This window comes from Coturnix japonica, chromosome 5 (genome assembly GCF_054131305.1).
Source record: "Coturnix japonica strain WE chromosome 5, WE-NBRP24, whole genome shotgun sequence".
Lineage (NCBI taxonomy): Eukaryota > Metazoa > Chordata > Aves > Galliformes > Phasianidae > Coturnix > Coturnix japonica.
In genome coordinates, this window is record NC_140667.1 from 15,292,846 (window position 1) to 15,319,112 (window position 26,267).

At 35.1% G+C, this 26,267-nt stretch overlaps 1 long non-coding RNA gene across 1 annotated transcript in view; it reads right to left on the minus strand.

Annotated features, from left to right (window-relative positions):
- The window catches only part of LOC146760694 (uncharacterized), a 46,020-nt gene that overhangs the window by 9,286 nt on the left and 10,467 nt on the right, over positions 1 to 26,267 (minus strand). Inside the window, exon 2 of the long non-coding RNA XR_014946453.1 lies at positions 24,186 to 24,326. This is a non-coding gene — a long non-coding RNA (uncharacterized LOC146760694). The remainder of the gene's footprint in view (positions 1 to 24,185; positions 24,327 to 26,267) is intronic.

Sequence of the window (26,267 nt, forward strand, 5' to 3'; positions counted from 1 at the left end):
AACAAAAAAACACTTGCTGATCTATCATTCTTTTCTTAACTTGATTCGTGTTGCTGGTTTTGGAAACTTCATCTTTAGACAAGCAACATTTCAACCTTTATGACAGTTTTGCTAAAAAAAAAACGCCTTTTTTATTCATTAGTATACCAGTAGTGTTAGGCAAAATTTATTAGAAGAGGCAGAATCTGCTCTTACATTAGGTGACAATCACTAGAAAGAAAGTTCAGATTTTGCACCCTTTATCAGGTTGGCCCATTAATGCCATTATTTGTGCTGCAAGAAGGGATACAAAGGATGGATGAGATGGTGCTTTAAATAGCATATTTGAGACAAAAACAAATTTGTAAAATTTCTATCTCTGAAATAATTTAACTGTGATGAACCTTATCCAGTTAGCTTTAAGAAAAATAGCATATTTCATATAATATATCTAACCTTACCCAGGAGAAAGCAAGGCAGAAATGCTTAGCTTTTAAATTACAGCCTTCAGCCTTCAAACAATCACTCACCTTTCCTAGTGCATTAAGAATGTATCTTACCTAAACTACATAGTCTGTCCTGCTGAAGTCAACAGTCTTTACTCAGCCAAGAATATATGTACTATAACCATTTAGAAAATAGCACTTAGAGTCAGTTTGTGTTTTCTATGTTTATAAATGTTACAAGCCACAGTATCTCACAGGTATTGAAGCTTAAAGTTGTTTGCTGCTTAACACCAATAACTATAGTAAAGCTTAGAAACTGTCTTGTTCATGATTCTTTCAAACGAGCAAAGAGTGTGAAAATCATAGCTGTTGTCCAGAGTAAAGCTCATTTATAGGAAATGTATATTGAAGAAAACACTTCCATAACATTTAACAAGTGTTATTTGACACAGGCAGATTTAATTAAAGCTACAATTTGCCATCTTGTAATTAATTCATTTGCCTTGCACAGAAGTATGATTTCTGCAAAATTAGTTTATTTTTATTAATTCTGAAACTATATAGTAACTCCCATTTATTAACGACATACATTTTAGTATTAAGTAAACAAAAAAGTAGTGCTACACTATCCTCTAACTACTTGGAAAATTTATTCAACTGTGAGCTTGCATTGCTTGAATTGATGTTTTATTGAGTTTTACTGAGGATCTCTCAAGAAATTGTATAAACCTGATAGGAGGGATAGCTTGTCAAGTTTTTTTTTCCCACCTCTTTTAAGAGGTTACCTACAAACACTTTCTTTCTTTCATAGACAAAAAAATACAGGAAAAACCACAAAGAAATCTACCATCTCTTCCACTTGTGGAACTGGGACTGGCTGTTTTATGAAAAGTGTAACTATTAAGAAATAAGCAAGCCTCAGAAATGCACAGGTGACAATTAGGAAAGCTGTATCAAAAACATTTTCTCTCTCCAAAGTTTGGAGGCAACATAGATCCTAGCCAGCAGTTCTTAGCTATCTCTTAGGATGCGATTACATCAATACAATCAAAGGGAAAAAACAACAGTTTATACATTCTCTGTATGCTTCAATGTTTTATAGAAAATTTGAATGAATATTGAGAGGTAAACATGCTCAATGCAACTTAAGAAGTACTGCAAATAACTGAATTGCAAAACAATAAAATAAGGTTGGTTTGTGGAAGTGCAGTTTGGGGAATTACGACCTTTTTAAGAACACAGTAAAATTAGGTTCACTGTACCTGAAGTTACTGTTGTCAAAAATGTAATCTGATTAAAACTTTCAGAAGCATTCACAGGTATCCAGAAAATCCCTCCACAATTAATTATTGATTCAGGACACAAATACATTGGTCAAGAATCTTGGAAGAAAAAAAATAACAACAGCAGCTTTGACTCTTTACATCTCTTGTGAGAACAAGAAGCCAACATACACATACAAATTCCAGGAAGTAACAAAGAATAGCACTGAAGATGAGAAACATGGTAAATTAAAAATACGAAGTATAATGAAATTGCTGGAATACAAAATGTGATACAGAACCACAGAAGAGACTACTGCAAGAATTTAAAACAAAAAATATATAGGTAGGATTTGATTATGACAAACAAACTGAGTTTCAACATACAGTAATGCTAGTAAGGTCCCTTGACACATAATTAGCCATGATCTGCTTCAGGCATCAAGCTACACAGCGCAGCAGCATGAAGTAATAAACATACACAGAATGTTCATGACTTACTGGATGAAATGAAGTACTACAGAAGTTAAAACACTGTAGAAGTACTAACATTTGGAGGAAATTACACCAAGTGAGAGGAAATGGTGGGGGTGGGAGGGGTGGAGGGGTGGAGGGGTGGAGAGAATCAGTTTCAGAAAATACATCTCTAAAATATTTTTCAGATCAACTATCTGTTGCAAATGTAAGCTTCAGAAAAGGTTCCTGAATGATCAGAAATGATCAAGTCATCAACTGTCAATAGCATTTTCTCTGGATTAAAAACAATAATGATGTAAAAGCAATACATAGTAACAATTAACAATGGCAAGTAAAAACAAAATTAAAAAGTAATCACTTCTCAGCACTTTAAAAAAGAGGCTTGATTTTGATAGCGACATCAAGACAGAACTTAAGTCTACAGTGACTGCTTTTAAAATCATAGCATGATTTTTTATTTATTTTTTTTAACAAATTAAGCATTAGAGAGAGATGAAATCTCTGTCTGGAATATAGATTACCCCAGCACTGAAAAAACATTTAAATTCATGATGACTCAAGAAAAGAAAAGAACATCAGCATACACATTCTTCAGAAGAAAAAAACCTACACTAATTATATAGTGTGAAGTAGTCTTTGCATCACAGCAGAGTATCAAAGAATCACTATGAAACAACTTATACCTAAAAGCTGGTGAGAAAAAAAAAAAAAAAAAGTAAAAATGTGTCACATTTAATACACAATACTAGGAAAATAAAGAGGAGAGACTGCTTATCCTTGATAGTTTTTCAACCTTATATGTCTCAGAATGGGGTGAATACAAGCAGAGTGAACATTCACTGCCTGCTACAGGAGAGCCTGAAAATACTACACAGGATCCAGGAAAAGGGGAAGAAAAGTATGACTTAAGTTCAAGACTGTAGCTGTTGCCATTATGAAGAGATACTGAATAGATTACAAATCAATCAACAACTATAAATATCAGCACATCAATTTAGATTAAGAAGGAGCAAGTGTTTGGGAAAGAAACTAATTAAGACAGGTTTAGACAAAGAAGGCCGAATATTTTCCTGTGTATGTAGAATGCAAGACACATACATTGTCTAAAATGCAAAGAAATCTAAAGACTTCCAATAAATAGGGTATAAGAGTGATATTTGGAGGAGAAGTTTCAAGAGGACATGGCACAAAATAAATGAAATACTAATCCTAGAAAATGCATGCAGTTTTATTGACTTCTTGGTCAAGTCTTAAGACCAGGATAGCAGAAGGTCAGTGTTCTTTTCATTAGCTTATCATTTACATATTTTTTTATTATTATTATTATTTATAAGAGCTTGAAAACAGAAATATCAGTTCCTAAGTGGGTTTATACTTTTCATAGCTTGAGAGAGAAGGGTAATAGGCAAACTCATGGGATATCTTGAAGTATCCTCTGCTGAATTCATAAATTGAATTTTACTGAGGGGTTCATTTGACTAACCTTTTGATACCTAAAATTTAGACACCTATATGGATGTTCCTACATTTGCTCCCAAATCAAATGTAATGATGCTAACTTTCTCTGACACTATCGTAGCTATTTAAACATTCAAAAAGAATAAGAAGGCTACAGCCAAATTAAAACTATCTTCTCTATGTAAGCATGGCACATTTTTATGCATCTGGATGAGTTTTTTAGATGCAATCACTTCTTAAGTTAGGTTACTTTATGCTGTTATGATACTCTGGCACAATACTGAAAACATCCATTATTCCAGTGGGTTCCTGTTTATCAGACAGTATAATTTACAGGTCTTCGGTCACTTAGATACTAATAACACTCTGAGTAACAATTGTCAGTGGCTCAGGGTTGGTTTGTTGTTGTTGTTTCTTTATTGAGATTGTTTTAAAAAGCTACATTTAACTTTGTCTGTTAACGAAAATATCCAGTGGAAAAGCAGTACTCATTCTGCTTGAAACACAGTCAGTTGCCCTTCCAGGATGCAAGCTGACATATTCAAGTAAATCAAAAGGTGATGTTAAAAATTCCCACTATTATTACTTTTTACAATGGACAGTCAGCAACTTCTGTTGGCACCTGGAAAAGAGCAATATTTCAAAATATAAAACTAAATGAGGCTATTCAATGAGAGATGTTGTGAACTTTGCTTTAGTGACTGAAGTGACACTAATTAATTACCAAAAGTGAAAATGAAGAACTACTATAGTCATAGACAAGGATATATGAAAAACTGTGATTTATTTTTTTTTTAATTTTTAAATTTTTTTAAAATGCGAAGCTATTTCTGTTACTTGTTCTCCTCCCACACTTCCTTCCATATGTCAGTTGCTTTTATCTGCTTTCTCCAATTATTCAGATTGAAGAGCAAAAACTCTATACACAGACCTCATGCTCTACTATGCAGGCCCCCAGCCTGGTTTGAAGTATGAGACATCCAGCAAAAAAACACCCCATACATCTTATTAATCAACTTATTAAAGTGTTAAGCGATTTCATTCCTACTACAGTACCTCCTTGGCTTTCTAAGCCAATTCACATGTGCAGCCCTCTATGTGGGCTGCTTTAAAATGCACTGTCACTCTCTCAGTTCCAAACTGTATTCCTGAACATCTTTAATCTTTTTAAACATCAAAATAACTTGAATAAGAAATATCTCAAACAAAGAAGCTGTTACATTTTTACTCAAAGTAGCAAATACATTCAGCAGATATAGCACATATTAAAAAAAATTAAAAAAAAAACAGTAACTAAGAAGTCAATAGCAGGTCAGGAATGTTTAATACAACACTTAAAATGCCCATGGAAATTTAAAGTGCTGTAAAACCAAGTCAAAATGGATATGGTAAAAAATGTAGGGTCAGCTGGATTATTTAAGCACTCAGGAGAATTTTAAATTGAGCAATACAGTGTTTCTGACAGTGCTAGTAAATCCAATAAACATATTTCACTCCAGTAGAACCAACAGATTCAATTTATACAGTGTCTCATGTAAGGTTAAATTAAATGTTACCAATGTCCCTTCCTCCTCTGAAAGACCTCAGCAGGTGGTGACTCATATCAACCATTTCTAAAGTAGAAATTCCAGAGTGCCTTTAAAAACTGAGCTGTTGCTCTATTAACTGAAGGTTACATACATGCTTCAGTGTGTGGAAGATGCTTTCCATTATCTATCTTTCTGTGGTTAAGAAAGAAAACAAATTTTATTAAGCCTCCATTGGGCATAATTTACTATTAAGTCTATTCTTCCTGTTGATCAATGTTGATCTTGGAAATTAATAAAATGGGTAAACAACTGTATAAGCATATATGTACAGAAGAAGCTATATTTTATTTGGTCTTAATCCCATTAAAAAAAAAAAAAAAAAAGCATATAAAAATCCAGCACCAGGCATAACATGATTAATGTCTGTTAATTTAAAGTGAATAAACACTGCTCTCTGTGAACTAGGTTTTTGATTTAAATTGCATCAACTATTTAATATAACACACATAGCTAAGTAATAATAAATATGACTCCATAATACAGTGTCTTTGATACTAGAACACTGTCAAGATAAGCAGGACTGTTTCACAGTGAAGGGGAGGAGAAATTTCTAATGTATCTAGTAAGCATCCCTTTTGTTAATTCTTTCCTTCATATACATTACAGAAATACTTGAACACTCCATCAGTATTCTGCTGAAGACTCCAAGAAAAAGAAAAGTAAAATAAAACAAGAAGATGTACATAGCTCTCATCCAACTTTCCTTTAACTCCACAGTTACTGAAACAAGGAGGGAAGAAAATGTTATTTCTACTTTCTAAAAACTTACCGTTTCTGAAACATTATTAATCACAAACATAAACAATCATTCTTTCCACTTTAACTTTTTTATAGTGCTGAAACCGAAAGTGTACCAGGTACGCCCTGAATTACAAGACAATAAAAAAAGCTTCCACATTTTATTAAAAATCTACTGAATTTCCAGATAGTTGAAAGTTCAATTGCATTTTTCTACATATTGTCAGAACCATAGAGAAGGATAACTTTATAGAAGGGCTAATTTTTTGCAGTAGTATCAACCTTCAAACTTTATTAAAGATTTGGAGGAGAGAGGGATGCCTGCTTTGATGTACTGTTATTTGTCAAACACTTCAGGACATTTGCAAGATTTTTCCACAGGTAATTTCATGCATAAAATCAAACCTGGGAAAGGGTATATACACTCTAACAAGATTTTATGAAACAAATATGAAAGATAAATAGAGGTATACCAGCTCTGAAGCACTGAGAAGATCTGTGGGATCAATCTTTAATATCAAATAATCTGGTCGTGAAGTAATACACAACAAAAAAAAAAAATGCTTTCACCTTCATGGGAGAGAGATATGAGATCATAAGAGATTAACATGATCTGAAGTGGAATTTTATTTTACTATAGACAACAAGTTCTAAATATTTTGAGTATCTCATCAACAGGCACAAAAGTAGAAGGCTTTGTTAAAAATTCAAGAAGTATCTACACACCCTTTTTTAAAATTAAAATTTCTTAATAGAAGCAACAGAATAGTCTAAAATATGGAAAAGAATCTAAGAAAGGTTATACCCAGTTCAGACATTTCCTTCACTGATAATTGCCCCAACTGTGGAATATACTCCAGTGGATGTAATTTTAAGTTTACCTTTTTTGGAACAGTAAACAAAGTGAGCTAAATTCATCCAGATGTTCAAGGCTACACGTCCCATTTGGAGAATCACATTTCAAGAAAAAAATAAAATAAAATGGATGCAAGCATTGAAATTCTAAGAGGACTACAGTGATAACAGTCATGGAAAGACTGAACACATTAGACTTCCTATAGTCTAGAAGAGAAAGAATAAAAGAACATAAGACTTGACTCTTCACATTCAGGAAATTAAGAATGTTCTGCCTAGACAGCAAAGAATGTTTTCAAATTGTGCACCTTGAGGGGATGGGGAGGCAGAGGATGATATTTAAAACTTAGTAAGAATGGAAACTAATAGAAAGAATAGCAGTGTACAAAATTAGACAGCCCAGCAATGTTCTGAATATCTTCAGTCACAGGCTTTTGCAGAGCAGACCAGACAGATTTCTGCTACAGATTCTGCAGGAATTGCTGATCCTACACTAGAACATGGAAACAATCCATGATTTCTTGGTGTCTTTTCTAGACACACATGATCTAAGACCATACAATGCAGGAAAAGTTAGTCTCTTTGACTACCCCTTCCTGTACCTTCCATAAGCCAGGGTCTGGCAGATTCTGCCAACATAGAGCTTGAATTTAGCATTAAGATCTTATTAATGTGGCTACAATATTGAATAAATTACTCAACTAGACTCCTTCTGTTCCCCTTTAAAGGATGTGATAGTTAAATCCTCCCTTTAGCTCATGAGGCATAGCCTACAGTATCCTTTGAAGACCAAAAACAAATGTGTTGTCAAGACATGCAGACATACTGCCCATATGCAGTAAATATTTACCATTTCCTTTTGATTCAGACAATAGTGAAAAAAGAATAAAGCCAGGATCAAGATATAGTTTCTACTTAGATCCTCAATAAAACAAAATTTAAAAAAAAAAAAATCTTCTTGTTATTCCTCATTTTGTTAAATTTGTAAATGATATTCTTCATAAAGGAAGCTTAGAAGTTTGGTGTAGTGGCATGTTTAAAGCATGTGAGATGGTACTGAATGTACCAACCCAGTGAAGAGCTGCATCTCTTGTCTCCACCAATACCACAAAATTTATTATGGGAATGAAGTGCCCAAATTATAACTAGTGCTTTCCTTTCATAACATAAACATCCCATCAAGAAATTTCTGTTTCTCAGATGCGTCATTCATAGTTTTCCTATCAGAACAATATTTTACTTTATCAATTCATTTAGAATATTTTTTTTCTAAGCTCACCTTCATCTCTTAAATCCTAGGCAATTCTTGCTTCTATGCTACAGTGTACGGTAGAGGGATTCAAGCTTGTTATTATCTTAATTTTTGTAATGATTGGCATTCCACCTAGAAACACATGAATGTTTGTGCAAAAGAATCACACATAGAGAGTAATAATGTTGCATCACTGAGCATATTAAAAAAATTCAACTAATTTAATTACATCCAGGTTCAACTGTAGCATGAGTATTGCAGTGTTTGATGCACTTAAATTCAAGATAATTTAATTCAGGTCAGGTTGAAATACGGGAAGTATGACTCACTGTATTGCAGCACTAAGCAGCATAAGCTATTAATTCAGGAACTAGAGAGCAGAGAAAATTTAAGAGACCTAAGGTTCACTCAGTGGGTGTTCACATTTGGCGTCAGTATTACTGAACCCAGGATATTAACATGCCCCTCCCCAGCCATCAATATTCTGGCTGCAATTCAGGTTTTTGCGGCCTTCTCACTATAATTCTGTGCAAATATACTCCATGTCAGGGTATTCATACTATAGAGTATAACTCTTCTGAAGATTCCAATGGAAATTTTTAAAATGCAGACAATTATAACCCTTAGGGTCCCAAAATATACATATACACAGTTCATAAACATATTGTAAAAGGTTGAGTTAAAGTGTAATTGTGAGATTATTTTTGTCTTTTAATTCTCTAAAGGTGCACACAATAGATGGCCCTGCTGCTGTTTCATAAAGTTACTAAAAATACTGGATAGAGATACTTAAGAATTTGCCCCATACTGTATCTTGCAAAAAACAGACCTCACAGCCATAGACACTTGTAAAGGAAAAGTACATATTGTTTAATAGTTTTGTCATTCTAAGCATATAATATGTCAAATAATAACATTGGTAAAACAAAAATAAAATAAAATTAATTCATGCACCAGATTGAAACTGAGAATATGCATATGAACATATTCACTGTTTCAGATGGGTGCACAAAGTTTAGAAGCTATAATATCACATACTAAAAGTATTTTTGAAATACAGTACATTTTTCATTGTTACCTTATCCAACCTGAATATTCTAGACCCATAATAAAGAGAATAATTTTGATTGTAATGTTAATATCTGCAAGAAAAAGAAAGAAATCACTTTGCTGAAACCAACTCAAATTATGCCAAGTAACATACAACAGCAATTGCTTCAGTAAACATTCAGCTTCAGAAGAGAACGATGAATGCTGTGCTGGGTGTACTTATTTGTACATTGTGATGACTGTCAAAGGAAACGGTCTGTTTCATTGGAGAATGGGAAGGCCTGTATTCAGGAATTTTTTCCTCAAATATTTATCAATCTATCTCATTTTTGTTACATAAAAGACCTGCCTCTGCCCATCATCATCACAGCAAAACTCCAGAGTTATATAATAACTTGCACAGCAAACAAATCTTAATACTTTTATGCTAATAGTAAACCTCTTGCTCATTTTAAAAGGGACAGAATTTGTCCAATCTATAACAAATAAAATCAACATGTAATTCAGAAAGTTCTTAGTCTGTGACCAAGCACTATTTAGCAGCAGTAGAGACCAGTAAACCCTTGACAGCAGGTTGCTGATGGTGCGCAGTGAGTTAGAGCAGTTCTCTACTCCTTTTAATACAGTACCAATATGAGTGCAAGTTCAAAAGATACATTGCACTTGCATCCCTAAAGAAATCCGGGATGTCACCTGACAGCACATCAGCAACTTGATATCAATGTTCAGTACTCTAGTACAACAGAAAACTTCACTTCAAATGGTTAAATCCCAGCAACAGTTACGCTGCATTTAACCATATGTCAGAGTACATACCCATGTATAAAGGAAACATTTAGATAAAGTTATTCTCAGTCCATTTCCTTCCACTGTCAAAGTCAGTACCTGCTCTTTATTCAGTTTGCCCCAAGTATAGGAATGGCAGCCTAGTAGAAAAGAGATTTCCACCTCCAGCAAAAGAGAAGGCAACCACCAGCAAAGGTAACATACAGTTAACAAAATATAAAGAAGAATCCTGTCCCACAACAGCAAGATTGAATGAAACAAACTTCAATCCATCCTGTTTTAATATTCCTGACCAGACTCTTGGGATTTCTTGTAGTTACAGGCATCAGAACAAGGAGTTAGAGAAATTTCTCATATCTCAATTCAAAGACCTTTCTTTTTTAAACATTATCTCAGTGCTGACAAATATCTATTGGCAGCTTAGTGTGACCCTAGTGAATCTGTTTCTGAATGGAATATTGGTGACTCGGTGCTTTCCTACAGCAAGTATTGAGTCTATAAAGATCATAGAACAGCATGAATTAAGGAAATCTGAACACAGAAAGAATGCATCATTAAAAGCGGCTCCGGGCCCTATGGTGATTATCAGATATCTAAATGTCATAACATTCTACAGTAAATATCTGAAAGTTAGAGCAGGCAGATAAAATAAAAACATAAAGAGTTTTTACCAGCAGACTATAATACGTGGCACACCTATCTCAAAATAACATGCTTTGCATAAATTTAATTGTAGAAACTATGATCAAAATTTTCTAGAGCAAGTTATCCGTAACAGCATGTTGTGCTAGTATGCAGAGCAGTTGAAAGAAAATAAGCAAAACGTTATTTATACTGATGTTTTGCCTTTGTTTGGATGTACTTATGTCATTTTCAAGGCATAATCTTTAAGTTTGAGTACATTCTGTTGCCAGTTCAACTAAGGGATGCAAATATGGAAACATTAAAAAGCTTTCTCTCAGAAGTCTTCAACCTCATACAGTAAACAAACATACACAAAGTAGAAATCCAATTATTGAAATTAATCTGCAAGGTTCTTAGACTGACTCTTCCAGAATTCTTTGGGAAGCAGCAGTGTTAGATATTTCACACTGCACTGAGAATTTGTAATTATTTATCATGTGAATTCAGAATGTAAACTAATGAAACATCTGCATTGGCCCTTCAGATATCATAGGATGTTCGCTCTGTTGAAGAAATGAAATGCATTAGAGCTGAATGCCTGATGGTTGATTAGGTTCAAAATTTTCTATTCCTGGAAAAAAATATATATATTAAGAAAGAAAGTAAAAACAAATAAATTTTGCCTGTAAGACCAATAAGACTTTACTGATAAAGCAGAAAAACCTTAGTAATACTATTACCACAATTAAACTATAGTTGCAAAGTTTGATAGTATTTTAAATTATTTTTAAATTATTTTTAGTATGATAGTTACTCTGTGCTCTTCACAGTCAAGAATGAAATTTCCAAGGATGGTCTTCAGCAGCAGCAGGCTTTCAATTATCTTTTTTTTTTTTTTTTAAATCAAAGGGGACCCACAAGCCTGACTGCACACAGAAGAAAATGAAAGATACAGCTCAATTAAAAGCAAATAAACAAGCAAAACCAAAACAAAACAGAAAAACAACCAGGAAACAGAAAGGAAAGGGAAATTATGGGCATGCAGAGAAAGACAGAAAAACAAATGGACAAGTTAAATGGGAAAAAAACAAAACAAACAAACAAACAAAAAACAACAACAACAAAAAACAACCTTAAGTGGCCTGTAAAAAGAAAAGATAAGAACTATCTTGCAAGTTCTATACATTATTGGGCATTGTTTCTTTGGGTACTCTGAACTAACACTGACAGACCAACATTCCACAGAATGGTTGATGATGAAAGGGATTTCTGTAGGTCACCTTGTCACACCACAGTTCAGAAAGGTCACCTAAAGCCAGATGCCCAGAAGCACATCTAGATTCTTTTTAAGTATCTCCAAGGACAGAGACTCCACAAACACACTGGGCAGCGTTTAAGCATTCAGTCACCTACTGCCTTTTCAAAAGACAGTCTTCCTTTCCAAATAATATGGCAAGTCTTCATCAACGGAGTGGAATCTGCCTTAAAGTACTGTATGAATTGCTTCATATGAATGAAGAACAAATGAATATATTCATTAAAAGACAACATTTTGAAACATTTCCACTGCAATCATGTTGTTTTTATATGAAAATTCATGTCTTAACTGTGCTGTGAATTATTCCTTTGAAGTCAGATATTGCAATGAAAAGAAGATGCCTCTGTGACATTTAAATACTGCATGTCCCAGAATGTTGAGAGAATGACTATCAACATATTTTCAACTAATATTACATGAAAGAAGAAAATGGTTAAAAAGTAAAATATTTGACATTTTCCATGAAAATACTAGCAAAGATAGCAGTCTTGTGAAATGTTGTAACCACCTCTACAGTCAACAAAGAGTACATCATCTTTCAACACAGATGCATGCTGTTCATTTCCAGCCTGTACCTCTTCTTCAGAAAATGTGCTCCTGCCTTCATGTTCTATGAATGAAGATAAATTTTTAAGGAGAGTTGCTGTGTACTCAGGCAAGTTTTGCTTGTTTTCCTGATATACTTCATGGTTGTTGAGTCATTACCTTTTGAGTTCTATTTAATCTCTCATTATTTCCAACATACTGGAAACAGGCCCGTTCACTAGATCTGGTCTACATACAGTTTTCATGAAGAACATCTACAGAGGTGACATTATTCTACAGCCTATGGAAATTTTTTGCATACTACTAAAAGACTATGTGGGGTAGTCCTGGTCTTTTGTTTGTCTCATATCCCTACTGTTGAGAGAATATTTCAGTCCTCGTTCCTATTGTACCTTAAATTACTACACTGAATATATAGTTGTTCAGAATGCAAAACATTAAGTGAAAAACTCACAGTCAGTGCTACTAATATTTATGGAAAGCCATAGCACTGCAAGCAATTACTAAAAATTAAGTGCAGCATTTGACGCACGGACTCAGATGTGAACGATCCAGATCATTTATTACGAGTTCTCACATCCTTTATATACCTTCACAAGTTCTTATTTTCTAACTTTTCCATCCGCCCTTACAACTTTCCCAAACACCTTACATGTCAACAATGCATTCTACAAAACACTTTTCAACTGTCCATGCAGGCACACATCCAATCAGAGCTGTGAGACTCTTCTCCTTGCAGAGGTGTCCTTGATTCTCATGCTGTTTATCTTGCTCCACAGCTGCTGCTCTGAACAGCTTTTCTTGTATTCCCACAATTAAGTATGCATATTGCATTGTTATTTCACAATCTATACTTTTCAGCTTTGATGTCTATTGTCACAACTTCCTCAAAAGTATTTGATCTTCCTACAAAATGGGTGTGAGAGGTATGTTACAAGAGTAGTTGAGCCACACAATATGTCCAGCAGAAGATGGCAAACAAAGACAAGGAACATTCCTTAATAAAAGCATTGTTGAAAATGCAGCATTTGAAGAACAACAACAAAAAATTGAAGCAGTTCCTCTTCAGGCAATTTTGCAAATTACTGTTATTGATTACATACACATCTCCTGGCTGCCAATTTAGGGAACTGCAATGTACTTATTAAAATAAGTGTGGTACCACAAGATACTCAAGTTCAAATGAGGCTGTGGGGTGAGAAGACATGGTTCTTTTTCCCCTTTCTCCTTTACATACCAGTATGTTTAATCTGGGGGCAATATTAAATTTTTGTCAAATGCCAAGGGACTGGTACATAATAGTGGGACTCAGGAAACAAATGAATCCCTACTGAATGCTTTGGATTTAAACAAGTGTATGAATTCATTTCTTACTGTCATTTGTCTAAAAAAAGTAACAGAGAAAAGCAGCGTGGAAACCTAGAGGTCTCCATGCAATAATCTCTATAAAAGAAAACAATAAATCTCTGGATGATATTAATAGGCCTGCTCATCAACTCTATTACACCAGTTTCATGCAGATTTCACACAAGCAATAACTCCACACTACAAATATGTTGATTTTAACTTTAGCTTTACAATACTGCTAAAGCATCTTGGCCAGACTGCAAATTTATGTTATATAACTTCGGCAGCGTTAGAAATAGATGCTACATTGATTACCCACAAAATCCATCAGCAAACAGATACATGGCTACACTGCAGTCATTGACAATAGCTAAGCACGTATTTAAGGCTTTAATTATTTAACATTCATAACATGACCTGCCTTTTAAAAATAGTCATATAAGCACAGGCCCAAATACCATTCATCTAAGATTTTAAAAACAGTCCCTTTTCTGCCCATATCTTTGATTTGCATATGGTCTCCCTTCACCATCAAGGCTAAACTGAGCAACTCAGTGTGTGGTGATATATATACCAAGACATATATCCACAAGGGTGGTGAGAAAAGCCACCAACCATTAAAACCAAGTATGGTTCTGGGTGAGACAAAGCAAGAGCCTGCTTGGTGCAATGGAGAGCTGGGAGCAACACAGCAGCTGAAGTCTATGGCCTAAGTCCCTTCCTCCAGAGTCCTGGATCACTCCCTTCTTAGCGCTAACATGAATATGTCAGGTCCCATCTTTCCCCTTGTCCCTCTTCTCCCCCCAGGATAGCTAGAAAAAGAAATAAATTCAAAAAGCCTTGGGCTACCTTAGAGCAATCCCCCTTGAAGCATGGATTCAAATCCCCACTGCACTACATTCTGGCTATCCTTTCCCACATTCAAGTTGAAAGTCTCATCCTGATGCAAAATAAGAAATATTTCAACATCTTGAAAATATCCACAGCATATGACAAATATTTCTCTTCTTTAATTCACCAGCAGTAAATCATTTCATTTCACTTATCTCATTGTTTTTTTTTTTACTTAAAACAGCAAAGCACATTACAGGTCGGAACATCCTAATCATTTCAACACATATTATTTAAGCTAAAGATTTTTTTCTCACAAATTCTCTAAAAAGAAATATGTGCGTGTTTCTTAATTCAAAACTCATGCATAACCACAAATACAAATATTTTTGGAAGGGAAAGAAATGTTGGTTTCCTTCTCCCTGTCTCCCAGTGCTCCTGCAATTTTGGCAAGGAATAATGTCCCCAGTGACAATAGAGTAAACTATAAAAAGCTTTAGTACTTTTCCTCACTATTTCTCACATGCTTCTCAAATTCACAGTAACAGTTAAGAATTATTTCACCACATACAAAAATCCACTTATGTGGCAGACACCAACTTACTTTACTGCACTGCTTATCTGCTTACTTGCTGCTAAAGAAAGGTTTGTTTAATCTAAGCCTCTTATCTACAAATCATGAAAGAATACCAAGCTGAAGTATCAGTCAGCTGAAAAACTGGAATAATTTATATTTGGAAATGCTTCTCTGCCTCCACCATTTTCTCTTCAGAGCTCAGAGAAAGACACTAATGCTTCTACCAAGTTACATGCAAACAAACTGAAATCACATTATCTTTTTTTGGAGCAAAAAGGTAGCCCCTCTAAACATTCTTAAAGTAGAAAGAAGATTTTTGTAATGGAGTATTGTTTATTTGATAAAACATCAGTGCATGTTTTTGCGAAAATGCAGTAAAGATACCAACTGAAACACCATTTGTTAAATAAACTTATATTCATTCAATATTTCATCTTCTCATTATAGCTGTGATGTAGAAGTTCGCAATAACCCAAGTTGCAAACTAGCTCAAATCAATCCGGAAATGTGATTAAGCAGTTATACAATATTTTCCCATAAAATGAGAAATAAGATAATACCACAATATGTTTATATAACCAAGATTATTAAAATCACATTTAACATTTCCCAGATATCTGTCATCCTAGATAAATGTTTTCCCTGATCTTTTACAATTCACAGAGGCGCCAGAGAAGATTAGGTTCTCAGGTTGTTCCAACCGCACAGTGAATTAAAGTCTTTCTCTAAGGAAATTATGCTCCATAGAAGAGAGGGCAGGATATAGGTCAGAACCATTACCTGCCCCACTTACATATATTAATGAGAAGACGTACTGCCAAATCAAGTGAGAGTGATTTACAAAACATCATATCTTTAAACATCAGCACCAGTGTCTGGAGTTCAGATTAAGAAACCTAGATTTTCCTGTGCCTGGGCACTCGCTTCTTTCATTGTACTTCAGTTCCCTCCTCATGAGTTGCACCGAGACAGCTGTTTCTGAAGCCATACTGCAAATCACACGATTTAAATGTTCTAAACTAAGCATAACCTGGTTTCTGTTTGGAAAAGATCAGAAAGGTGTAGATTTAATGGTAGCAGAAGAGGAAAGAAAGTAGGAGAGGCAACTTCAAGATCTGACTGGAAACGTTCCCCACCTAAACCTTAACTACATAATACATGCTAGCATTTCTCTGAAATTTAGTTTTATCGCAGTTCCTCTCCAGCCCTAGGCCTTTCTATGAAACAGAAGAATGATAGTTAATTCAAGTGATCATCACTTCAGTGTTCTGAAGAGCCTAATCTGGCTTGACACAGCCATATTGAATGTCCTTGAACAAGTACCAACTAACCCAATCCCATTTTCAGTATCCTTTCTGATGGCAGTATCCTTTTCATACCTCTGACTGTAAAAACTGTAGTAATGTCACAATTTAAGTGTGAAACATGCTTGATATATATATGTATTTTAGGCCAACAAACTGTTCTGCAGGTCTCAGAGCAGAACCCAAACAACACAGATGTTTTGTGTGCTGATCAGCAAGAAGAGCAGGTCTTAATGAAGTTCTAAAAATGAGAAATGGAAACACAGACGATAGCTTGAAACGGTAATATCAGCAAACGTATCACTGGGAAGGGAGAACTTTTATGTTCTTAAACCAAAAGAATAAATGCAGAAGGATTATTCAGCTACGAACATACAGCAAACTTTTAACTGTAATTCCAGCCTCATAAACCTCCCTTTCTGACATGGTGATGATTTCATAGCTTCCTGCTTCACTGGATTTAAGATTCCCTTGGTTGTAAAGATTTCTCTAAGCTGCTTCCCTTTATGAACAGCCTCAGTGGAATAATTTCCTTACTTTATTTTCCTAGTGAAAAGGTCTGCAAATGGATTTTTCATCCTTCATCCTTCCTTTTTCAATTCAAATTTGAAACAAGCAAGTCAGATTATCACTGAGCATATGTATATCTTACACCTTCATTTATAACAAGACAATACATATAAAGCACTAGATGTGCACTAAGATCTAAATCTGCAAGAAGGGCACACAAATACTGGATGGATTCATAAAGTTTGTAATGTATACACTCAGGAAAACAAACAAAATATAAACATGGAAACACAGCTCTACTGAAGAGGAAATTTGAGGGGATGGAAAGCATTTCCTCCCTCAAATCACAGGAAGGAGTTGCATGACTTGTTCTATGGGAATCCCAAGCAACAGAACATTAGAATATATTCTAAATATTGAGATAATTTTACAGATCAGCTTTTGCTAGGTATGCGCCATACTCATTATAAAGCAAGCTACCACTGTACTCCCTAGGAAAGTAAGCAGTCTCAGAGGGAGCTAGGACTCAAATTATTAAAACATTTCATACATTTAAAGCAATTTCTTAAATGGCACCTTGGAACAAAGCTTGCGGGTAGAATATGTTCCCTCAAGAATAAGTACCTATGGCTGTCAGTTGCATTCCACTGAACTTCCTGACTGCAGCCTGGAGAGTTGTTAAAAATCTGTTAATGAAATGCAAGTTATCAAGCTAAACAGTTATGACAAAAAAGTGCTTGCAGGTATTTTCAATATAAATGACATCTTTCTTCACACATAAATCTATTTATACTCCAAAAAAAGAAAAAACAATTTAAAAAAACCAACAAAAACAAACAAAGAAAAAAAACCAAAAACAAAAACCAAAAACAAAACAATAAACAATGCTGTCTATTACTGGATGACTTTACATCAGATCAATTCTTATTTTTAAGAAACTAAAATTTAAATTTCTATGTTGTTATGCATTGGATTTTTATGGGCATGAATGTATCCCCATTCTCTATAACTGAACATTAATCTATAGAAATCAAGTTTAAAATGACACTCTGTGCTACTGTCCACTGACACTAGATTTCACTGTGATTTTGGCCAAGTCATTCTCCCTTTTTCAGAGTGAGATTAGAAATTCCTACCTGTAAAATTTCATAAATAAGTCACGTGACAGAGATCTGATGTGATTTAACATAGTGTTTGGAAAGTCATTTGTAGATTGTAAATACCGGTAAACACTAAGTTCAATTATTTTCTTATACAGAATGTGAAACTGTGACATGCAGTACTCAAGCAAGAGAAATACATGCGGCCACAGCTGCGAGATGCAGATGACAATGCACCTTTATTTCACCTGCTTTTCAGAACATTTCTTTGTCTGAAAAAGAGCACACACTTATGTATCTTGTAGTCAATGCATTACATTCAGACCTTTCTGAGCACCAAGCGGTCCATCCTTTGATGCACAACGAAAGGTCTTTAGTCCTGTTTGAACTGAAGCAGAAAAACTGAAGATTTTACTAGGATTATTTCTTTGCATCTTCTTTGAAGTTATAAAGTAATTTCAAAACTCACTTCTGTCTGAGTTCAAAAATTCTCATTCCTTCTGAAGCTTACACATATTTCTTTGTGAGAATGATGGTATTGTTTGATATTTCACTTGAAATATCTCTGTCAGTAAACACGAATCCCTCTCCCACCAGAGAGATTCTAAACTAATAACATTTTTTCCCCACTATTAATTAGGGAAACTATCATAACTATACCAGCTGTCGCATTAAAAAACTGATGGCTTACAGAAGTACATATCCTTTTCAGGGTATCTATGCCTGTTCTGGACACAGTACTAGACAGGCATGCCTTTCAAACACTCTTAAGGATGCAGATGCCTACACACCCCTCTTGCCAGTTGGAAAGCAGGTAGGTCAGTACTGGTGAACATGTCTAGCAATGTACTTAGGGTATTTTTCTTAATAATTGGAGCTGTACAGTCTGAAGTCTGCTTCCAGATCAGAACAAGCAGGAGCCAAATCTGAATGTAACAATATTTACAAATTCTGAACCATTTTAAGAAGCTGACTCTTGGCTGAATTTACACTGGGAAATTCAAGTATACACATTATCTTGCTGGCACAGAAATAGCCCTATGTTGAGACACTAAGATTTTTTTTTATTCGTGAGGAGAGCCTTAATCCATGAGAAGTTGACTATGCTGTGTTTTGGATTAGTTTAAAAAGATAGTCTGGAGCATATTTCTTTTACATAGATAACTTATGAAATATATAAATATGAAATTCCACATTGAAAAGATTATCTATTTTTCATGCAATATCAAAATAAGAGGAAGAAATTTAAATCCTGTTACTTATTTGCCTAAACTAAAATTCTACTTTCGTATATTTCCTTGTTGTGATAATCACACTAATAATCCAGATAGAAAACCAAATTCCTGATAATATATTCTGAAGATTCAAGACTGTATGACACAGCTAGATGTTTCTCAAAAGGCTGCTCAATTGTTACATCTCAAGTCTTCTAGAAACAGAAACGTAACTCTTTACATTATTTAGTATAGTTTTACTTTTAGATTAGGGTTCTGAAAGGTGTAGCAAATTTAGATGTGAAAGAGCCTTTCACACACGTTCCTTCATTTTTCTAATGAACAGTCTCAATTAAAAGTCTTTTACTGACAAGCCCCAGCAGTCAACTCCATTCTCTATCATTTTGCTGCAGTTTCTGCAATGTCATTAGATATCATTATAATTGCCCAATTTATAGCAGTAGGCCCTCAAAAATACTGTGAACCTAACAGGTACCTAATTATTAATACAAAGCTAAATTCTCCTGTTAATTCTCATCAAAACATTTATTCCACTGTAAATATTTGCTATGGTCAATAATCAAGCTGCTGATCTTTAGTTCCTCTATCAATTGTTCTGGCCCTCTAAGACAAAGTGCTTCCATTGAAAGACAAGCAAAGGGAGCATATTAACAGTATGCAGGAAACAACTTTTAAAGCATGTATTCACATCAGTACTCTGCACCCAAGAATTATTTATATCAGTTGAGGGGAAAAAGAAGAAAAACAAAAAACACAGAAGGAGGAGGTTTCTGTGACCAATTAGAACTAACTACTGCTATTCAGATATTGAATAAGTAATATTTACTATGCACTGAAAAGCCTGAAAAACAGAATTTATTCCTAGTTCTTAGTAATTATTATTGAAAGACTGCTAATTTCAAGAGAATACTGCACTCCTGCACAAACAGTAAAACAGAAAAAATAATATCAAATTACTTAGTTATAGAACAAGAGATGAAAATTTTTTTCTAAGCTTGATTCATGTGCATAATTCCTCATAGTGAAACATGCAAATCAAATCAGGAAACTCCACACAATCATGCGATTACTGATTTCATATGCAATTACTTCAATAGTACCCGTACTTGCAATATTTAGAAATACAAATTTGATAAATACACATTCACATATTGTATACAAGTAGTTAATACACTTTTAGAGTCCACGTAGATATTAATACTATATACTTAATATACTAATACCTAATTGTAATACCTACTATGTACTTAATATTCTAATACCTAATTTTTATACTTCAGTAATAACATAGGACACAAAAATAAGGCCACACGCTCATTACATAGGTTTTTAGCTGATTGCAGAATAGCATTTGCAGTTCTTTTTTGCTCTCATTCATAAGACATAAAAGGTAAAGTATTAAAAATCAGTAATTTTTTGCTAATGCCAGACAATATGAAGGCTGCTTCAAAAGTAATGCCTCCTAGTTTGCCCACAAAGTCAGAGGTGGATATTTGGCAGTGGAGGCTGAACCTTCCCACCAGTATCCCATTACATTCTGCTGCCATATGACAGATGGTGGCATAGGGACACTCTGACAGAATGGTGTCAGGCATGGAAGTGTGTATGAAGCAAAGGTGTGCTATTTCTACATGCTGGAAAAAAAAATGCACCCATTGACATTCATAAGTACTTACTCAATATTTATGGAACAAAACAGTGCATGTTAGTATGTGAGGCAGTGGGTGGTGCACTGAAGCAATAGTGACAGGGACATGAAATACAAGCTATCTTCCAGACAGCCATGCACAGCTGCCACATCACAGAATGAAAAGCATCGCAATCAGCTCATCCACATAAATTAAAGAATTACAATCAAAGAACTGCATACAGACCTGAATATAGGCTTCAGTGCATTGAAAACAATGACAGCAATGTGGAAATATCATAAAATTGTTGGAGTTTGACACTTAAAGTTTACCTAGTCCAACTCCCCTGCAATGAACAGAGACATCTACAGCTTGCTCGAGAAGATCACATCCAGCCTGATTGTGAATGCCCCCAAGGGCAGGGCATCCGGCACATCTCCGGGCAAAATTTCCAGTGCCAAACCACTGTTACTGTAAAAAACTTTTTAAAAAAATTAAACTTTAAAAAAAAAAATTAAAATTAAAAAGAAAAAACACAAAGTTTGGGCCAGGTAGGTCATGCAGAAACCAAAAAAATACCACATGTAAGTTTGTCAGGACCTATTGAGCCAATAAGAGGCTGAAGGTGAGAAGTTGCTTGGATTGCACCATTACTTATGACAGGATGTGGTACTGCCCCTACGAGCCAGAGTCAAAAGAGTAATTCAAAGAATGGTAACATGTGAATTCCCCATTGAATAAATAGTTCAAGACACAGCCCTCAGAGGGTAAAGGAAGTTCACTGTTTTTTGGAATAGAAAAGGGGTGGAGCTTCTGGATTTCCTGCAACTCAGACAAACCATCAATTCTGATCAGTACATCACAATGCTGAATAAACTGAAGGCTCAAGTTTCTGAAGTTAGGCCAGAGAAGAAAATCTTTCTCTTGCAACACGATAATGCCAGGTCCCATACCAGTTTGAAGACTGCAGAGCACATTGCCAGTCTTGCCTGGACTGTTCTACCACACTCAGCATATAGTCCTGATTTGGTACCTTCTAACTTCCACCCCTTTGGGCCTATGAAAGACAGGCTACATGGGTAACATTTTCCTAGAAATGATGTTGTCATAGCAGCTGTGAAACAGTAGGTCACCTTCACTGGTGCAGATTTTTACGAGCATGGCACGCAGGCTGTTGTTCATTGCTGGTGAAAATGCATAGCTAATAGTGCTGACTATGGGGAAAAATAATATTTTGTAACTGAAAATTTGATCAAATAGCAGTACTGTGTTTTGTTGTAGTTTCGTTGGAAATAAATAGGAGTCATTACTTTCAGAATAACCTATGTATATTTCAGTATTCGTTTGAGACAGGATAAGAACAATGCAACAATGTAGAGTGGCCTCTTAATTAAGTTCCAGTAGTGGCTACCCTGTTGCCCTTAGTTTTCTAGAAAATCATCTTTTGAAATATTTTTTTCTTTTAGTTTCCTACATAGGAATGAAATTAAGAAAACTATATTCAGTATTCAGAATTTCTGCAGATGGTTATACAGTCTGTTCTTATTTGCTGTTTCTATGACTACTTGAGCAGCACTAATTTCTTCAAATCGAATGGAAATAGAATCCAATTTGTACATTTAAACAAGATCATGCATGATTTTCATTGAAAGCTGTGCCAGAAAGAGAACATATACATATCTATATGTGCTCTCTCTCTCACTCTCTCTCCACATTTCACTGTAAAACACAAGCATACATATTCATTTTCAAAGACTTAACAAAACCGAGCAAAGCACAATCAATTTTAACTACATATTTCATATGAAAACTAGGAAATGTTAGCCAGCAAATTCTACTTTTCCAGATTTTTACTATGTGCCATGTGGATTTTTACTGAGTCAAAACAACAAAATAAGAATGATAACAAATACATTATTTCTCAGAGGCTTTCCTATGTATTGCTATGGCTTCAGCTTACACAGTTGAGTATCTTTTTTTCCCCCCTGTATCACTTAAGCCCATCATTTCATTTGAATTCTGTGAACATAACACAAGGAAGCACCGATATATGTATGCAGATGTTGTGAGATTATGACTCACTGTATTGATTTCAATAGCAATAATAATGTATTTGAGTAATGTCTTTTCTAGTAAATCTTATTCTCAACAGAATTTAGGGATCTCAGTCACAAGAGGTCCAAACACACCAGAAAAGTACAATGCGAAAATAAGCAAAAATCTGTCATATCTATGCATATGTCAGAAATATATATATCTATGATATATCTATACATATATCAGAAAGGTATTTCTGATTTCTAGTTGCCGAGTCCAGTTAGATGTTTTTTGTGGTTGTAAGGAAAACTTGATCCCAGCCTGAATCTCTGATTAACCATTTGAGGCAAGCAATGGGTCAGCTGTGGAAGCACAGGTGAAGGTATTTCAGCTGTCCTAGCTGTGCTATCTATTTACTCTATAATTACAAATATACCCTTATATTATCCCAACTATACAGGGTTTGTTTGTTTGTTTTAACTCCATTTGTTATCATGTACTGACTGTCTTCTCATTCAAAAAAAAAAAAAAAAAAAGTTCTCTTAGAGAAAAAAAGTCTCCTTTTTGATAACCCTGCCTGCAGCACAGCCAGGCAGCTACACCACCTCTGCCATAATGCATGTAGCCAGTGCACAGGGCAATGCATAGCACTGGACAGACCACACAGGTGCTACACAGGGAGCTCCAAGTTCTGTATAACAGCCAACTAGCTTCACTGTATTTCATGCCAGCTGGCTTACCTGTCTGGTTTCCCTTCAGTTATTGATGAACTGACTTAAAAATATGTCTGTTAAATCAACATTTTTCAAAGTTCTACTGGACTGCTATAAACATTATGACTGGATTTAACATTAAGTACCAGAAAGTAAATCAGGATTTAATTTTCTGATTTGAATCAACATGTGAGTGGATTCATTACTTTGTCCTCTAGGCATTCTCCTAACCTAGTTTTCCCACATCAGTCTACTTCTTTCTTCAAAGGGAGCAGGAAATACAGAAAAATTCTTTTCTTCAACAGTGAAGGAATCTTCTCCAGTTTTCATTCCCTTAAGCTAATACCCCACGTTAAGCATCATTTGGCAACCCTTGGAGTCTGACCACATACCAACCTTTGTTAAGACATACAAAAAATCTTTTCTGGCTTACAGCGACCACTGAAAATATTGTTTTTCTTAACTCCTAAACCATCAATTTGATGTGTAAGTCAGGTAGCAACAAGAAAATAGCCTTGCTTACCTTCCAAGCTGTCCTTAGGAGAAGAAATACCAGAGAGAATTACTTCAAAAAGAAAGTAGTTTGCATCCATGTTTGAAGGACCAGAACACTTTGATATCCAACAGATGTTTTGAAACAGCTCTTAACACAGTCCAGGGTAAACTAAAAAAAAAAAAAAAAAAAAAAAAAAAATTTTTTTTGCTTTAATTTAAGTATAAGAAAAAGCCATCACCTTAGTTCAGAAGAACAATGAAAGGCACAGTGTATGCATTTTCCAAGCACTTGTATGTCTGAATAAGTTATGTTGGCAGGCTTTTCTTAATCTACCAGATTTGGTTAGTATGCTGATACTTCACATTCCAAGCTGAAGACATGAAATTCATCCTGCCTTATATTTTCAAGGATCCTGAATTTTATCCGGTTTTGGAAGAACTAAAAATCAAGGGCTTCTGCCTTCCATTCTAATTTCTTCTCACACCGCTCCAGTATTTAGCATCCAAACATCAGAGCAGGATTTATGAATGTATTTCATCTTTTTCTCTCATGTGCCACCTTCTGTTTTGGCAATGCTCACACATAATGGCTGAAGTATTTTTCTCTGTCTGCTCTAATGGGCAGAAATCTCAGGGATTGTAGTGCTGTCTACATTTTCTTATATCCTTCCATCAGTTTTATTCCAACAAATAGAGAAAAGTAGTATTTGGCAGGAAGTGTGCCCACAAATGGCCTGATCACTTCTGTTAGTGCTCAGAGAAGAAACTCAAAGACAGTTTGTAACCACATATTTAACCTCAGCGTATTTCCTTACAACCTCTATGTAAGCTTTTGAGTCTCAATTCAGAAAACATGTGTTTACAGTATAGGAGTGATCATAATTTATCTTAGTTGTATATGTTAAATATCTTTTGTTGGATTGGTGACTTAGACTCGCAACCTACCATTTTCAAAATCTTGTCTTGTTATCAAATAGTTCTCAAATCTGGCAATTCTTTGGAGAATAAACCAGATACAGACTTGCTTTAGGGATGAGTAAAGCCACTAGGTTTGCCTGTAATACATGCAGTACATGAAGGCCACTAACAACATTCTGATACATCATTTTTATGATGCAAATCAACTTTTTGCTAGTACAGACTTACTTCTGGCTCAAGACTTAAATGTTATTATGGCTCTAGGGTATGAATGGAATAGATTTCTTTTAGTGCTGCATTGCAATTGTAACAGAGGCTGACCTCTGGAAGATAGGAATCCTGACAGCTTAAATACAAAAGCTTATCAGACAATAAAAGTCTGTGGTAAGAATAGCATATGGTTTACATATACAAAAGCTAATGAATGTGGGCTCGATTTTAGGGGACTTAAGGTGGTAGTTTTTTGGGGGGGAGGGTGGGAATTTTTTTAAGGGGGTGGGAGGAAACGCTGGTATTTTATGTTTTGTTTTTTGGCAGTTTAACATCTTTTTCATTGTACCACTAGCCTCAGATAATGGTCAGCTAACCAACAAGTTGTTAATTTTAGGAAACATGCTGCATATAACTGGTTCAGAATATTAGACAAATTCATGAATTGGAACACTACAGAAGATTAGTGAAATTATATAACGATAATATTATAAATGTATATATACTATATATATTTTAAATGTATATAATGAGGCCCTGGAACGCATTCAAAGGAGGGCTACAAAGCTGGTGAGGGGTCTGGAGCACAGGCCGTATGAGGAGAGGCTGAGGGAGCTGGGATTGTTCAGCCTGGAGGAGGCTCAGGGGAGACCTTATTGCTCTCTATAACTTCCTGAAGGGAGGTTGTAGTGAGCTGGGGGTTGGCCTTTTCTCTCGTGTAGACAGTGATAGAACTAGAGGGAATGGTTTCAAGCTGCACCAGGGGAGATTCAGGCTGGACACCAGGAAGTATTACTTCTCGGAAAGGGTGGTCAGGCATTGGAATGCACTGCCCAGGGAGGTGGTGGAGTCACCGACCATGGGGATGTTCAAGAAACATTTGGATGTTGTGTTGAGGGATATGATTTAGCTGGGAAGTATTGGTGATGGTTGAACTGGATGATCTTCAAGGTCTTTTCCAAACTTAATAATTCTGTGATTC